General features: G+C 36.3%; 1 protein-coding gene across 7 annotated transcripts in view; it reads right to left on the bottom strand.

Moving 5' to 3' along the window:
• Positions 1–19,261, bottom strand: part of PTH (parathyroid hormone) — a 98,241-nt gene that overhangs the window by 39,329 nt on the left and 39,651 nt on the right. The window contains exon 3 of one of the 7 annotated variants that reach the window (XM_072969549.1): positions 13,744–13,832. The exons of the other annotated variants lie outside the window; for them this stretch is intronic. The gene's annotated coding sequence lies outside the window, so the exon portion shown is untranslated. The remainder of the gene's footprint in view (positions 1–13,743; positions 13,833–19,261) is intronic. 7 annotated transcript variants of the gene reach the window in all.

Raw genomic sequence — 19,261 nt, forward strand, 5'->3', positions numbered from 1 at the left:
AACATGGAGGTTCCCCTAAAATTTAAAAACAGAACTACCAGATGATCCAGCAATCCCACTTCTGGGTATACATCCATGAGGATTGAAAGCAGGGTCTCAAGGAGACATTTGCATGCCCATGTTCATAGTAGCACTATTCACGGTAGACAAGAGGTGGAAGCAATCCAAATGTCCACTGATGGATGAATGGATAAATAAAATGTGGTATAGACATATAATGGAATATTATTCAGCTTTAAAAAGAAAGGGAATCCTGTCACATGATATAAAATGAATGGACCTTAGGGATATAATGCTAAGTGAGATAAGCAAGTCATCAAAAGACAACTACTGTATGATTCCACTTATATGATGTATATAGAGTAGTCAAAATCATAGAGACAGAAAGTAGAATGGTGGTTACCAGGGCTTGGAGGAGGGGAGAAGATGGGGGTTGTTGTTTAATGGGTATAGGGTTTTAGATTTATAAGATGAAAAATTTCTGGAGATCTATTTTATAACAAAGTGAATTACTTAGCATTATTGAACTGTACACTTTAAAATGGTCAAGATGGAAAATTATACATTATGTGTTTTTTACCAAAATAAAAAATTTTAAATCTTTACAGAAAGAAAGCATGTAACATAAAAGAAAAAAAAGAGATTAATTGGCCTTTGTAAAAATTAAAACTAGCCATTCATTGAGACACTGAAAAGAAAATGAAGAGGCAAATCACATACTAGGGGGAAGTACTCACAATACATAACCTGCAGTGGGTGCGGTGGTGCTCCCTCCAGAGATTTCCCTTCCACAACTGCCAGGAATTTGGCTGCTAGAAGTTCAACAATTGCATCTGCCTCTAGACATTGCCCTTGACCAAAAGAGAAAAGGTAAGGGGGAAGAGGAAAAGAAAGATAAGGGCATCCAGAGAGGTGAGAGGAAAACTAGGATTGTGTGGAGACATGCAAATCAAGGGAAGAACATGAATCAGAAAGGAGGTCACTTGTCAAATGTTCCTGAGAGATTATGTAAGAGAAAGACTAAACAATACATATCAGATTTGGCAATATGGAGGTCACTGATGACAACAGGTGAGAACAATTTAGTTACTTAATTGCGGCAGAAGCCAGACTGTAATGCGTTCATGAGTAGGAGGTTAAGGAACTAGACACTATAAGAAAAACAACTCTGAGAAAATGCTGAATGCAAAAGGAAGGAGTGAGCTAGGTTAGCATCTGGAGTAGCCATGTGGGTCAGATGGCAAAATGTTAAAAAATTCAATTTAATTATTCTTACGTAAGTAAGAAATTCACTTGGTTTAAATTTTTTGAAATTATACATTGAGTAGTCTTACTCTAGTTCCCCATAATCCACATCCCCTATCCTGGCCTTTATATGTAACCATCATTAGTTTTTTTGAAACTTTCCATTATTTCTTTGTGCAGATATCAGCAAATACTAATGTAAATTAATATTCTTTTCCATCTTTCTTACACAAAAGTAGCACAACTTTGATTTTTTTTCACTTAACAATAGCTCTTGTGTATCTTTCCAGATTAGTACACAGGTTGTTTCCAACTTTTTGCTACTATAAACAATGCTGCATTGAATAACTTTGTACAGTTGAAAGTTTGTAAGTGTAGGTATATTTTTAGGCTTATATTCCAGAAGTGGGATTTCTGAATTAAAGATTAATGTATTTTAAATTTTGATGGATATTTTCAAATTGCCTTGCATTGGGTTTGTACAATTTTGTCCTCCAAGGCACTATGTGAAAGTGCCTGTTTCCTCTACCTCCAGCTACAGAAAATGCTATCACACCTTTGAATTTTTTTGTAGTCTGAAGAGTGGTCACTGGTATTTTACCATACTTTTATTTTGGATTTATCTTATTATGAAAGAAGTAGGACATGCTTTCATATATTTAAAGGCAATCTGTACTTTTTTATAGTGAACTTTGTTTCTCAAAGTCTCATTGTCTACATCTTTATCAATTTTTCCTTTGGGTTGTTGGCTTTTTTCTTCTCAGTTTCTAGGAGCTTTTTTTTATATTAGAGGAGAGGGAGCTATTTACCATACAGGTGAAAGATGAATAACGGAGCAAGCTTACTAAGAAGAGATGGGGAGTGATATCAAAAGCAAAAATGCAAGTATTAGTCTTAAGCAAAAGGAAGGATATTTGCTACATGATCACAAAAGGGACAGAGGGAATTGGGTCCACACGCCAGTGGGTATGAGGATTTTGTGGCAGAGTTGCAGGAGTACCAGTTTATTGGCTTCTTCCTTCACAATGAAACAAGAAGCAGATTCATCTCCTGAGACTTGATGAGGGGCCAGAGATGGGAAGAGAAGAGGTTGGAAGTTGAGAGGGAAGTTTGATATAGCCATTACAAGAGTAGAAGAACAGTAAGACTTGAGAGATACAGTAAGAGTCTTGGGAAGCCCTGAAGGCAACTGAACATGGTGACCCTGAATTTGTAGTTATAGTAATAGGCCTGGTTATGTGATTTTTCTCTGGCTATGCTCAGAAGCCCATGGGAAGGCATGGTGAAGGTGGATAAAACTAAAGTTTTCATCCAATAATTCATTTACCTGGGACTCAGCATTTCCCTCAAATGAACCAAAAGGACAAAGGGACAAAAGAATATAGATCACTGTCAAAAGAATGACAGAAATGACTGGTTGCAAGTTGGACTGAGAGGAAACGAGGACAAGAGGAGGCAAATGGGTACCGAGAAAGACCAGAAGTTAGTCTGAAAAACAAGTATATGGGGAGTAGAAAGGCAAATAAACAGAAATGATGGGAGACAGTGGCTGAGAGTAGGTTGTCTAATTTAGTGATTTTACAGGCAAAATAATTTGAGATGAAGACAAGGAGCAGGGTGTAATATTGGGAAGTGTGCCTAAAGTGAGAGGGGTGGAGGTTACTGAAAATAAAAAATCAAGAAACCAAAAGCCAGGGTGTTGGATAAGTAGTACTTTAGATACTGAAGTCACTCATATGGATATCAGAAGTAGGGTGGAGAGGGAGGTTTATGAGCTGAGAGCTTGAGTCTTCAGCAAATGAGAAGTATTGCCTAGGATGCCAAGAGATGACAGACACAAGAAGACTAAAAGGTGATACAGCCAAATGGCATGAACCTTGAAAATACAGAGGTTTTTAACAAGCAGATGGAAGAGTAAGGGTAGGAAAGCAACATTAAGAAACGGAGAGAAAAGAGCCTACTGACCTCAGCTCTGGACCTGATACACAGAAGTATATAGGGTTGTGAAAGAAAAGCAGCCTTCACTTGAATGGGCTGTAGTAGAATCTGACCCACAGAATATTTGTTACGGATTTTAAGCTTTTAATACTGTGGAACAATTAGATTTGCATCACCATTTAGAAATAGGAAGGCACTTCTCCCTACTGCCCTGGGTCAGCCAGCTTTGAGAGTCATCTTGCAGGAGGCATGTTCCAAATGTTACACTACCTACAACTCTAGTTCCATCATTTCAGATTAAGGTTGGTGATATCGCAAATGCGGCTTTTACACTGGAGCATAAACATGCATGATTGCTTTTCAGGGAGTAGTCTGAATTACACACAGGAAGAGGGGATAAGGAGATTGGATGTTTGAAGGAGGAACCCTCCCTGAGTGAGGGAAAATGGAAGACTGAGAGCACCTGAGTTAATATTAATAGCTAACACTACCGAGGATTCACCATCTGCTGGGTCCTGTTCTAAGCACTTTATGTGTAAAAGCACATTTAAACCTGACAAACAACCTAATGAGGTAGGTTGTAATATAATCACTCATTTTTCAAATGAGGAAACTGAGGAAAAGAGATGTTAAGTAACTTGCCCTGGTTGTGCCATGCAGTTCGCAAATAGTCAAGCCAGGGTGGAGGCTCAGTCTTGGTCTCCAGAAGCCATGCTTTAAACTACCCTGCTCTACTCCTTCCTGACAAATAACGTCCAGAGTCAGTCTTGGAAATCTTTAAACATGATATGGGTTTTCCTGGGCGGTCGTTTTGGCACCTTCCCATTATTCCTGCAAAGAAATTTCTAAGAGATTAGTTCTGGACTCCGCAAAGAATTATATTAGGAGAGAGAGATGAGAGAATCAGACTGTTTACACCAATCAAAAAACAAAATAGCCTAAAGGAAGCAGTATTCAATAAGGTAGGACTAGTTTAATAAGTGAAACCCAAGAGCAGAATTGGCCTTTCCATGGCTCCTCGGTCCTTAGTCATTCTCTTGACCTTATGATCTGGGACTTTGAGGGAGGCATAGTCACTCTGGAGTAATGCTGTGAGCTGAGCTGCATGACTCAGCTCTTAACATCTAAGAGGAGAGGGAGATTATGGGGAAGAGAGAGTATATGCCTCTTTTCCTCCTGTTTCAGTCTCAGCGCTGACCTTACAAAACTTTAGATCCACTCAAGTCTTCGGGATCTTTTGTGGAACCTAGCCCAAAGAAGTCTCTGATGTATTTCAAACACCTGCAGAATCTGCTGTAACCACAATAAACCATTATTTGTTTGTCTGTTTTTTAACCAGTTGTTCAGAATAGCAAGCCACAAAATAGTATGTGCTGTTTGAGCTCATCTTTTTTTTTCTCAACAAATATGTCTGTATCTGTATACAAAAAACTTCAGATGGCATATATAACTGTTGACAAAAATGATCAATAAACAATCAATAATAAGAATAGAAAAGAGTTTTATCTGAGACAAACTAAGGACCAGCCCAGGAGCCTGCCTCCCAGATTACTCTGAGAAACTGCTCCAGAGAAGCAGGGTTTTCAGCACACTTTTCTATCTTGTCAGAACAAAGAACATTAAACAAGTCAGGGATACATTTCTGCAAGGTTTCAGAAAAATAGAGCAGCACGTACACGTACAGCATGTACAGTGTGGCCTTGGCACCTGGGAAGGGAGTCTTATCATCAAAGGAGGACCAGCATTGATGTCCCAGGAAGAGAGGCATTTAATCTTTATTTTTATCATAGACATTCTTTACTTATGGTCATTGTGCCCTTTTCTTTAATAATGAAAGCAGATGTGGAATGTATGTTTGATAGACCACAAACAGGCTGTTTTAGTTAGCATAATATTCAAGTTAACTCATGTATAAGCCAGAATGACTTCTCCATATCTCAGTACGTAAAAATTTCTTTTATTATTACCAACAGTGGTTAAGTCCAAGGAGCTATTGTAAGTATTTATAAATTCATTTTTCTCATCTATAATTTTCTTCTTTTTTAACAATAAACATAACTTATGAAATAAAGAAATCAAATAGTTAATTATAACATTAATGGTGGTCCATGAAACCATTCAGCAGGACATGGTCAAGAAAATAGAAAGCATCTTCCTGAAAGCTGTGCCTTTGATCATTCCTCCTCACAACAGGTTTCTTCCACAGCTGTGTGTCAGAGGGTAAAGTTAGAAGAATGCCACCTCTCCACTCTCTGTGTCTCTACTTGCCCCAATTATATATGCTGGATGTGCTCAACTTCTCCCTGTCCTTGACTTACTGTGTGAGCTGAGGGCATGGCCCAGCCATATCTTTCCCTAGGCATTCTACTAAACAGGAGCCACTTTATGCCACCAAAACACTAACATCATATATATGAGACAATTTCTTAGATTATTTCACCAGGCTTTTCCTAATTATTTCACCAAGCTTCCCCTATCCAGCTTCTAAGAGCTTGGTAATAAGTGATATGCTCACATCATTTGGTCATTATCCCTTCGTGCCTTTTTTCTCCTGCCAAGAAAGACCAATTAGCTTCTAGGTTAACCAGGAAACACTAATGATGCCCCTTAAACGAAGACAAATATGCAACAGGCTGAGTTATTGAAAATTAAATGGAGTAAGATTGGATGTAAACATTCAACAGTATTATTTATTTTCTGTTGCTTAGAAGCAGTATGCTGCATATCCCTGAGAGACTATTATTTTTCTAAAGACTGGGAGCATCTTATCCCCAGAAAATATTCTTTTATGATGTTGGCATTGGGTTCTCATTGTTTAAAATATCTAGACCTTATTAATGAACTGTTAAGTCCATTATTAAAGAAAGTAGTGGGAAAAGTAAGCCTGGGTGTCTTGAGAGAATATTTTTGTTGAACACTATTATTCATCACTCTATTATTAAGGAAAAAGAAAAAGAAGGAGAGGGAGGGGAAGGAGAAGAGGAAGAGGAGGAAGGGGAAGGGAAAGAAGAGGAAGAATCTGTCTGCCATCTTGCTAACATTTATCCTCTATGACAAAAATATCAAGTGTTGGAGGTGTGAAAAGCCTGGTCCCTGGAGAGGTAGATTAGGAAAAAGTGGGAGAAGCCAGTATTAAGTGGGGAAGTAGTGGCTTTCTTCTAGAAATTAGAACCACTGGAAAAACACAGGTGGCTGCATTAAGCCAGGGAGAACCCTCAGTGCCATGGCTTGGTGATTATGGCACAGTTCCCCATGGCTGAGTGGGCATAACCCAGCCATCTACCTTGTGTCTAATGTATCTAATGAGACACAAAACTCACAGACTAAATGAGACTGAGCCTTGAGTGTATCTTTGGTACTGATCACAACAGACAAAAGGCCAGAGGTCTCTCTCCTTGTTTACCCTGGAATTCAATAAGCTCTGGAATCCTGGTAAAGTTCGAAGAAAGAGAAGGGAGCTATGAAGAATGACTGATATTGAACTTATCCCCGTCCCTTGGCATGAGATTTAATTTGACACAGAAAAACACAACATAAGATTGTTTTTATCCTTTTCAAATGTGCCATGTGATATTTTTGTCGAAGAGGATAAATGTTAGCAAGATGGCAGACAGATTCCTCTTCTTCTCCTCCTCTTCCTGCTCTTTCTCCTTCTTCTTCTTTTCTTCTTGCTTAATAATACCATGCTGAATAATATTGTTCAACAAAAATTTCTGTAAAATAAACTTCATTATATTTCTATACTACTTTGGCACTTATCTTCAAGTTCACTTGACAAACTCTCACATTAGTATGGAATTTCTTTTCCAAAAGAGAATTACCTGTGAATCAAATCAAATCTAATCTAACACTTTCAAAGCATAAAGGTTATTCTGAGTACCTTCTAGGGGTTCAGATATTCCTTCATTATGAAAATTCTTAAGTGATCTATACTAGTCACTTCTATCCGACTCAGATAAAGTGTTTTTTAAATTGTTGAAACGTGGCTTCCTAACCTCACCATTCACACTGTTCTTGCCAAGGACTCCTGTATTGCCACATCCAATGATCAGTTTTCTTCTGTTTCACATAATATCTACATTGCATTAAACACAAGGACCTTGCTCTCAACTTCATGAACTATGTCTTGTGAACTTTGTCCAGATATTATATTACCTTGGGTCTCCTACTTCTGAATACCTGGTCTCTGTTTTCTCCAGTACTATCTTCTCTCTTCCCACCACAGCGATATTCCCTAGGCTACCCTACTTCTTGCTTACTAGTTTCACAACCATTCTTATCCCAATATTTTCTTATCCACGCTTATGGCCTCATTTGCCTATAGGGCATATCTACTCAGGTATTGCATCACCTTAAATATAGTGGCTACCGGGGAAAGGATAAATTTGAGAGTTTAAGATTTGCAAATGTTAACCATTATATAAAAAAATAGGTAAAAACCAATTTTTTTCTGTATAGCACAGGGAACTATATTCAATATCTTGTAATAACCTTTACTGAAAAAGAATATGAAAACGAACATATGTATGTATATGCATGACTGCGACATTATGCTGTACATCAGAAATTGACACACTGTAACTGACTACGCTTCACTTAAAATAAATAACTAATTAATTTAAAAAAAAAAGAACTGGGGAAAAATTGCATAGAATGCAGGTGCTATAAGGATGACAATCCATACTCTTTCTCTCTTGAATCTGTCCTCTGATTCAGTACCTGTACCGAATACATAACAGCACAATCCTTTGAGCAATCCTAGGAATGAACTTAATGCCTTTTGTACTGCCAACTACAAGCCACCCAGTGCTTTTAGAGCATTAAGTATAAGATGGCACCGGGAGGAGATGAGGCTATAGGAGCCAGATCAGGAATGGCCTGAATCACTTGCATAGAAGCATGTAGGTGAGAGAGCAAATGTTTCTTTCTCCCTTATGCTTCGGAAATGGGACCCACTGACTTACTCCCCAGTGGCTACTTTATAAATGGTTGTTTAGATTGTGTAACATGTAGAGTAAAACCTTTATTTGGTGGGGAGGGAGGTAGTTAGGTTTACTGATTATTTTTAGAGGAGGTACTGGGGATTGAACCCAGGACCTTGTGTATGCTAAGCATGCGCTCTACCACTAAGCTATATACCCTACCCTGAGTACAACTTTTATTAATGACACCAATAAAACTTAAAATCAACATTTGCCACACATTACTATTTTCTTTTCAATGGCTACTTTGGGCTAATTCCCAGGAAAAAGGATGAATCAAAGAAGTGATGGTTGTTCTTATTAATTTTCACTTCTTTAACCTCTAGATTGCTTTTTCTAACTTATATAGCTTCAAGCATTGTACCTGTTAGACATGGACTTGCCAGCATTCAGTTATATCATAAATATTTATGCTAAGATGTCCTGCACTCTCTAGAAACTACTATTTTACTCTCCACTCCAAATCTCCAACACTCCCTTCCCTTTCCTTACCCTCAATTGATAATCTTGTTTCTTTTAGAGACAAGCAGGCACCTACCTGCTCACCACAAATCTACCAACCCTCTGGCATCTGTACCCACTTTGTTGATCCTTGTATCATAAGGGTCGGAACTGGCATGCTTTTATCTAAGGAAAATCCTTACTTGTTCATTGATCTCTCCCCTCACTCAGGGCTTTGCTTTTCCTCTCACTTCTGAATACCCCATGACTCTGGTGACACCAGTTGCTCTTGCCTGATTTCTCAGTTTCTGTACTTGGATGTCTATCAGGAATCTTAAATGTAGCTTATCCAGAACAGAAATTTTGATGTCCTCCACACCCCAGGTTTGCTTCTTCTCCAGTCTTCCTTCTCTCAGATGACACACTCATTCAGTTGTTCAGACCCAAACTAGAAGTCATTGTCGATTCTTTTCTTCTCCTTCTCTCATGTCCTATATCCAGTTTACCTCTAATACCAAAATATAACCACACCTAGTCATTTCTCACCTCCTCCACCACTACTATCTTAGCCCTAGCTAACCCTAACCCCATCTGATTGTTGCAAAAGCTTCCTGATTGGTTTTTCTACTTTCACTCCTAGCTTTTTACACAGTGGCCAAAGTATTTTCTTTATCTTTTTTCTTCCAGTTTTATTGAGATATAATTGACATACAGCATTGTGTAAATTTAAGGTTTACAGCATAGTGATTTGACTTAGATACACCATGAAGTGATTATCACAATAAGTTCAGTGAACATCCATCATCTCATATAGATACAAAATTAAAGAAATACAAAAACATTTTTCCCTGTGATGAGAACTCTTAGGATTTACCCTCTTAACAACTTTCATATATAACATACAGCAGTGTTAACTATATTTATCATATTGCACATTACATACCTTCTACTTATTTATCTTACAACTGGAAGTGTGTACCTTTTGCCTGTCTTTATCCAATTCTTCCCACCTCAAATCTCACCTCTGGAAAACACAAATCTGATCTCCTTTTCTATGAGTTTCTTTGTTTTGAAGTATAATTGTCCTAAAATACTATGTCAGTTCCTGTTACACAACATAGTGATTTCCTATCTCTATACATTTCAAAATGATCACCAGGATAGGTCTAATTATCATTTCTCATCATAAAGATATTATAATTATTTACTATAATCTCTATACTGTATTCATACTCATGATTTGTTTATTTTCCAACTGGAAGCTTGTACCTTAACCTCCCTCACCTATTTCCCTCTTCTCCCCTTCCTCCTCCCCTATGGCAACCATCTGTTTATTCTCTATATCTATGACTGTTTCTATTTTACTGCTTGTTCATTTGTTTTATTTTAAAGATTCCATGTATAAATGAAATCATAGAGTAGTTTTCTTTATCTATCTGACTTATTTCACTTAGCATAATACCATAAAATAATACATGTTGTAAAATGGCAAGATCTCATTCTTTTTATGGGTGAGTAATATTCCATTGAATATATATACCACTTCTTCTTTATCCATTCATCTATCTTAAGCAACTTTGGTCACTTCCATATCTTGGCTATTGTAAATAATCCTGCAATGAACGTGGTGGTACGTATATCTTTCCTAATTAGTGTTTTCATTTTCTTTGGGTAAATACCCAGGAGCAAAATTACTGGTTCATATGGTATTTCTATTTTTACTTTTTAAAGGAATTTCCATACTGTTTTCCACAATGGCTGCACTAATTACATACCCAACAACAATGCACAAGAGTTCCCTTTTTTCCATATCCTTGCCAACATTTATTTGTTCTCTTTTTGATAATAGCCACCCTGACAGGTATGAGGTGATATCTGTCCCTCAGACCACAGCTACAGACTAACCAGGGTCAATAAGATCTGTATTAAGAAAAAGGGCTATCCCTTAATAAGACAGTGATATCTCATTGTGGTTTTGATTTACATTTTCATAATGATTAGTGATGTTGAGCATCTTTTCCACCCCAATGTTCACAGCAGCACTATTTACAATAGCCAAGACATGGAAACAACCCAAATGTCCATCAACAGATGACTGGATAAAGAAGATGTGATACATATATACAATAGAACACTACTCGGCCATAAAAAAGAATAAAATAATGCCATTTGCAGCAATATGGATGGACCTGAAGGCTGTCATTCTAAGTGAAGTGGGCCAGAAAGAAAAATGCCATATGACATCATTTATAAGAGGAATCTAAAAAATAATAATAATAATAGTGACACAAATGAACTACTTATTATTTATAACTAAGATTATTGATTTCTTGAATATGAGTAAGTACATTTGACTGTCTTTTATGATTGGATTACCACATTTTGTTGATTCGTATTTTGTAGTTAGCTTTATTCCTTTGATAACTATGTAAATTTAAAAAGTTAAAGCTTTAATCTGTTCTTAGAAACAATGATCAGTACCTACATGCAAACTAAAAAAATGTGCACTATATTGTATATATGTATTTACATGCAATATAATATGTATGTGGAGTTGAACTATAATAATTCTACCGAATAAAACTGAAAAAGGAAAAAGTTTTTTAAGATTTTATTTTCTACTTATTTCTTATTGATTTATATAAATAGTGCATGATTTGATTAGCTAAAATTTTGTTTAAGGGTTTTGCCTCTATGTTCATGAGTGAGAATTACTCATGTACCCTTTCTTCTTGTGTTTTCAACAGGTTTTTTTTATTTATACAAAAATTGAGCATTACTTTCAAGTAATCCTTTATTTATAAAATAAATTGATATGTTTTCTCCACTTTTCTATTCTCTGTAATTATTTGTGGAAGATTGGTATAATTTCTCCCTTAAATATTTGGACACATTCACCAGCGAAGCCATTTGGGAAAGTTTTAAATTATGGACTTAAATTTTTTTAAATAGATATAGGACTCTTCAGATTTCTGGTTTGTCTGAGTAAATTATAGTTTTCTAAGAATGCCATTTTAATCTAAGTTTGCAAAGTCATTGGCATAAAGATGTTTATAATATCCTCTTGTGACTCTTGTATTGTCTGCTATTAAGTTTTATTTCCTCACACAAGTAATTTGTCTCTTCTCTCTCTTTTAAAAAAATTAATCATAATCACCAGATTTAGGAAAGTTGTTATATTCCCAAAAAGCAATCTTGCCTTGCAGATTCTCCATATTATTTGTTTTGTTTCATTAATTTCTGCTCCTTCTTATTTGAAGTTCATTTGCTGTTACCTTTTCCAATTTCTTGTGGTGGATGCTTAGCTCAATTCTGTATGGCATTTCTTTTTTCCTAAAGATGTATCTAAGGCTACATACTTTCCTTTGATCATGGCTTTACATACATCTCACAATTTTGATACAAAGTATTTTCCTTATCATTCAACTAAATACATTTTAATTAAAATTATTGTAAAAATATTCAATACACACAAAGAAATAGAGAATAGTATAATGAACCTCCTCTGCCCATCACCCAGCTTCAACAACCTTTCACATTTTGCAAATCTTTTTCTCTTTGCTCCTTCTCACCAATACTTTTGGGGGCCTGAGACATCTTCAAGCAAACACCAGACATCACATTATTTTATCAGTAAACACTTCAGCAAGTTCAGAATATTTTCTAAATCCTAATGCGGGAAAGGAACTGGACAGCAGCAAAATGAGCAAATGGGAAAAGCCACCATGAGAAAGGAAGAAAGAGGGAGTCAAACCACGCAGGGCCCTGGGGACAAATTTTTCAACCATTTTAAGAGCAATGGAGCACAATCAGATTGTGATTTTGAAAGCTTTCTATAGCTACAGTATAGAGAGAGAAAGGATTATAATGAGAGCAAAATTTATATATATATATATATATATATATATATATATATATATATATATGTAAACCAGTTAACAGGAAGATGAAGTTAAAGAATGGAGTGCAGCTATCTATAATATCACCAATTCTAAACAGCTTCCAAATATCCCCATATAATTAAAGTATCAGTAATAGAGTATGTCCCTCTTCCTCCTTCTCAGAGGAACTATCTTACTCATAGTCTTGTTGAAGGAGTTGTTCTATACTACTACTAGTAGTAGTAATAATAACTAATATTGAAGCCTTACCATTTGCCAAGCACTGTGGTAGATATTTTACACATAATTGATCTCTGAACTTCCATTTCTTCACATGTAAAATGGATATATTAAATAGGCACATTTATTATCTCCAATTTACAGGTGAAGAAACGGAAGTTCAGAGAAAGTAGCACGAACACGTAGGTAGTAGCTGATTATACCTGAATTGGGAATATTACCCAATCCACAAACTGACCACAACCTATGACATAGTCTAATATAAAAATATGAGCTTGGATAATCAGACTACTTTTCTCATAGATTTGAACCAAGAAATACTGAGAGATAAGACGTATGTATCATCAGTGGGAGCTAAAACAGAAAGTTTCTGATGTAGACAGAAGCTGTCAAAATCATGATAGGCCATTGTAAAGTTAAGACAGAGAGATCCAAAACTTATGAGGAAGCCAAAGTTATGAGGCACACAAAGGACACAGCAGGAGTAGAAGAGGAGGAAGTCATTGGTAAAGAGATAGGCATTTGGAAAGAATAACTGACTCATGCTGATGGCAGAGTACTAAAGTGAGAATTAATAGACTCCTGCTGCAGAGGTCTTGAGACCTGCCTTGGATCCAATTTCTGTTCCTGTGAAGCATGCCTGTACTACAAATCCTGCTCTTCCAAAGCCCTCATTGTCTGACTATTCCTGGTTTCCTAAACACATGAAGGTTTAGTATAAACATACTTTGTCAGTCTTAGTCCAGATGCAATTTAATACAAGAATTAATTACACAGATAATGGAAGCACTAGGAAGCCAAAGAGGGTACGAGTCAACCCCTAGATGAGCAATGGCAAGATCTACTACGATATCTATGGCCGGACAACAAGGAAGGAAGTGGTGTTACAAGAGCCTAGAATGCTGTCCACAGGGAGCAGGGACCATGCAGAGGGGAGCTGTCCATCAGGAATGGGAACTAGAGACACTGTTTTAGGCATGGTAAGATACAAAGAAATTCCCAGGCTACACCCTTACCTTCTGAACTTCAATTTTCTCCTGATTTCTTCCATTAGCTGAAGCTACCTGCAAGCCAGTTGGCAAGGGAACCTCAGACACATAGCTCCCTGCAATTCAAGGCAGAACAAGGAAAGGGTCTCAGAGCAAAGAAATTTTACAGAAAAGAATTACACATCCTCCATTACTTGAAGTAAGTGGAGATAAACTAAGCCTCTTTCTTAGCCCCAAAGATTGTAATTTATGAAACTTGATTATCCTAGTGTTCTCCCTTCATAGAGGATGAATATCTTGTTGACTATTGTGTGAATCATCTGGAGGCACAACATCTGACCTACATCTTGGAAAACATAAATTGGCCCTGGGTAACATGGTGGCAGACAGCTCAGGAACACAAGCATCAGCTGCTCCTATGAAGGCTAGGTCCAGGAAGGAAATCAGGAAGTCACTTAATGGTTTGATTACTAAACTCCATTCTATATCCCTTACTAACCCCACCTTGGTAGACAATTATCATGAATTATTGAAAACTGCTGGGGTGAGCATAAACCAAAGGACCCAAATGTGTCTAGAAAGTCATCCTCTATTAGTGGTCTCCCAGACTTGGACAGAGCTTTTTGAAACTTAAAGTTCCATCATTGTGAAAACCTGAGCCTCTCTGAGTTGGTTGGGATTTGTGGAAGTGGGCTATTGGGTCATTTTATCACCCATGATGAGCACTGACAGTCTTGGAAGTACTGTTGCTTACAATGTTCCCTTTTTCTGAAGAAAGAAGGGCTCTAATTGGATTAAGAAGCAATTAATGATGTTTGGGGAAAAGGACAGCTACATGCAAAAGAATCAAACTGGACTACTTTCTCACATCATGCACAAAAATAAATTAAAAATGGATTAGAGACTTAAATGTAAGACCTAAAACTTCTAGAAGAAAACACAGACAGCAGCTTTTTGACATTGGTTTTATAGTAACATTTTCTTTTTGTATATGTCACCTCAGGCAAGAGAAACAAAAGCAAAAATAAACAAATGGGACTACATCAAACTAAAAAGCTTTTGCACAGCAAAGGAAATTATCAACAAAACAAGAAGTTTACCTATTGAATAGGAGATTTTTGCAAATGATATATCCAATAAGGGGGTAATATCCAAAATACACAAAACTCATGCAGCTCAACATCAAACAGACCAATTAAAAAATGGGTAGACTATCTGAATAGACATTTTTCCAATGAAAATATACAGATGGCAAACAGGCACATGAAAAAATCACCAATTAGCACTAGTAATCAGGGAAATGCAAATCAAAACCTCAATGAGGTAACACCTCACACATGTCACAACAGATATTATCAAATAAACAAATAACAAGTGTTGGTGAGGATGTGGAGAAAAGGGGACCCTTGTGCACTATTGGTGGGAATGTAAATTCGTGCAGTCACTATGGAAAACAGCATGGAAATTCTGCAAAAAAAAAAATTAAAATTAGAACTACTATATGACCCAGCAATTCCACTCCTGGGTATTCATCCAAAGAAAACAAAAAATCTAATTAGAAAGGATGTATATTCATTGCAGCATTATTTACAATAGCCAAGATATGGAAGTGACGTAAGTGCCCATTAATAGATGAATGGACAAAGATGTGATATATATACAATGGAATATTACTCAGCCATAAAAAAGAATGAATTCTTGCCATTTGCAACAACATGGATGGACCTACAGAGTATTATGCTAAGTGAAATAAGTCATACACAGAAACACAAATACCATATGATTTCACTTATATGTGGTATCTAAAACACAAAGCAAATGAGCAAACGTAACAATACAGAGAGAGTCACAGATACAGAAAACAAAGAGTTGATTGCCAGGGGAGAGGGGAGTGGTGGGGGGGATGAGTGAAATTGGTAAGGGAGATTAAGAGGTACAAGCTTCCAGTTACAAAATAAATGAGTTAAGGGTATGAAATATACAGCATGGGGAATATAGTCAATAATGTTGTAATAATTTTGCATGTCAACCAGGTGGTAACTAATGGTGGTGATCATTTAGTAACACAGAAATATGGAATCACTACATTGTGCACCTGGAATGAACACAGTGTTGTAGATCACTCATCTCACTACAGTTGACCCTTGAACAATCTAGGGGCTAGGGGTGATGACCCTCCTTGAGGTGGAATATCCACATATAAGTTTACAAGTCAGCCCTCTTTTCTGTGGTTCTACATCTGTGATTCAACTAACCATATATCATGTAGTACTGCAATGCATATTTATTGAAAACAAAAATCTACATATAAGTAGACCTCCACAGTTCAAATCCATGTCTTTCCAGGGTCAACTGTGCTTTGTATTGGAAAATATAGCTGTTGTCCACAAAAATGTTATTTCTGCTAACATGTAATATGCTCATTATTATTGTTATTTTTAAGTGAATTAAAAGAAAAGATTCCTAAAATGTCTCAGTTATAATTTATAATATGGGAAATACTGATAGCTATAACTGTCTTAAACAAAAGCTCTTTGGGATTCTTAATAATTTTTAAGATTATAAATGGTCTTCAAACCAAAAAAAAAATTTGAGAACTACTGCTCTAAGGATCATACCTAGAAACTGAATGGATTTGCTGGGCCATAAGGAATGCATCATATTCAACTTCAGTATACAATGTCAAGTAGTTTTCCAAATTAGTTATGCCAATTTACACTCCCACTAGCAATGGAGTGTTCTAGTTAGAGGACTTGATACTTTCTGTGATTTCTGATTTTTATTTGATTTGTAAAATACTCCACATCATTGCAAAGGGAACTAAGATTTTGCAGGGAATAGAGGTATAGCTGTCTAGGCTCCACCATTTAGTAGCAGGGTGGTCTCGGACACATTATTTAATCTCAGTGTCCTCATAGGATTGTTTCTATGATCACATGAATTATATGAAAAGCACAGAACTGTGCCTAGTACTAGCAGACTCTGTACATAATTGTGTTTAATAAATGCTGGCTATCATCATGGTCCTTTGTCATCAGTTCCATGGAAATACAGAATTACAGCTGAGATATGATCAGCAGTGATCAGCTCTGGGATTGTAGCTATGCTGGTGAAATAAGTATTTTATTTAGGCTTCAAATTACTTTCAGCACAGGGGTGGGTGGTGATGTCTAAGAATATAAAATATATGAACTTACAGAAGTGGAAAAATCGGACCTCCTTGTAGTGAGGGTGGGGAGTCTGAGTTTTCTCATTTTTCTTTCAGCAAAATGAAAGCCCAGATGATATTTCCATCCCTTTGAGATGAGGAATTTCCTCAATCAAGATTCAGAAAGGACTCATTCAGGTTCCACAAAAGACAGACCCAGGAAGATAAAGGGACTGTTAACAAAGAGCTAACATTGAGTGCTGAATGTGTGTTAGACACTGTTCCAAGAAATTTTCATTTGTTTTGTCATTTCACTGCATAACAATTTTACATGTTGGATACTTTTCTTAACCCACCTGATTGAGGCATGCCTATCCATTTACCAAGCCTACATATTTGTTAAGGTGTGGAGCACAGCTTTAAGCCAAAGCAATCTGACCCAAGAGCCTCTTATCTTAATTATTCTCTGATACTGCCTCACTTGAATGCATAATTCTCAAAAACACATGGTTTGAGTCAGTGGGAGAGACTGATGCATATTTTAATCAAGTCAATGAACCTGTGAGATAGAAATGATAGAAATAATTTAGTGTTGATTCAAGAGCAATTTTCCTGAAATGATGAGGGGGAAACATGGGCATAATCGGAAGCTGGTGTGTATTACTATGCAGAGGATAAAGAATAAAGCTAGGCTTGCTTTAAAATGAGCCTCTCTGGACACTCTGTCCCAAGTCTTTTGGCAGCTCTTCAACCCCAGAGGATTTTACATTATTGAGTTGATCTGAAAGATTAACTTTCTAACTCTTTTGATCTTGTTAGTATTTTTCCTTCTACAGTGCCTTTCTCAGCAACCCAGTGAGGTAAGCAAGGTAGATATTCTTATTCTTACTTTGCAAATCAGTTAAGTGGTTTGCTTAAGGTCACATGAGAAAGTGGCAGAGTTGGTATTAGCCTAGATTACTGTCTCCAGATTCTGGGCTTTTTACATTCTGTCACAATTGGTATTCTAAAATACCACCCCTTCCCTTTTGGGCCATTTCTCTTTTTGCTTTTTAATTTGTTTTCTTTTTCCACATAGTTATTGTGCTGAATAATTATATGCAGCAACAACAAGCTTTCCTTAGTGTTCATGTATATTTTATCTAGAGATCTTGAGGACCCAATTCAAGTGTTTCTTGAGAGATTATTTGGAGATAGACTTCCTTACTGATAAATTCTAAGGTTTTAGATGTTTTAAAAAGCTTTTCTAATGAGTTTTTTATATGACTAAATAATTGATTCAATGCATTTAAAAAACATTACCTGATACACACCTGGCCTTCATTTTGACAGAGTAAAATTAGAAATTAGTCTAATATATTTTCCCTGTCCACTACTATTCCCCTTTACCCTTAGGGAAAGAAAAATATAAATCAACTCTTTCTTTCAACTTCCACATTGAGCAGTCCAAAATTTATTTATTCGGAGTTAAAATATATTCACTATTTAAACCTTGGATTTTTTGAATCTACTTTTTTGGTCTTCTTATTATCATCTCTCCGTGTAAGAAATATTTTAGATAAGGCTAAAATCCCCTTCAGTTACCTTCAGCAATCTGGATCCATCTATCCCTTTCATCATAGGTAACCACTGATGTCACTTTGGTTTTTGATCTTCTAAAATTTTGTCTCTGCATTTACATACATACACACATGCATACCCAAAGGAAACAAAGGTATTCTGTCATTTGGTTTATATTTTACATAAATAATGTTATTTGCTTTTTCCCGTTCAACATTATATCTCAGAAATCTTTCCATATTATTTGTTTTAACGATTACATATATTTTGTGGTCTCTCTTTACCACAATTTATTTCTCCACACTTGTTGGCTTGTTTCGTATTTTTGCATTTACCAACAGTGCTGCAGTGAATATCCTTGTTCATGCTTCCTTATGCACCTGTACTGCTACTTCCTTGTGATAGATATGGAGAAGCAGAATTGCTGGGTCACAGGCTGGGTATGTTTAATATATTGCCAAACTGCCCTCCAAAACTACTGCAATTTAAACTACTATTAGCAGTGTATGAGATGATCTCTTTTTTCAATGCATAGCCACCTTTGATATTTTCAAACTCTTTCAATTTTGCAAATCTACCAAGTCAAATGCTACCTCATTGTTATAATTTTTTTTTCTGTTTTCTAGTAAGGTTCTGTGTCTTGTCATCTCTTACAGCCATTTATATTTCTTTTGTAAGTTGTCTGTTTATATCATTTATGCTTTATACAGGTGGTCATTTTCTTACCACTAATGTCTTTTAGGTGAAAAGAAATTTTATATGTTGATAAAGTCTTATGACTTTTGTTCTTTTCAACTGAGATAAAATTCATATAACAGAAAATTTACCATTTCAACC

Source organism: Vicugna pacos, chromosome 10 (assembly GCF_048564905.1).
Source record: "Vicugna pacos chromosome 10, VicPac4, whole genome shotgun sequence".
Classification (NCBI taxonomy): Eukaryota; Metazoa; Chordata; class Mammalia; order Artiodactyla; family Camelidae; genus Vicugna; species Vicugna pacos.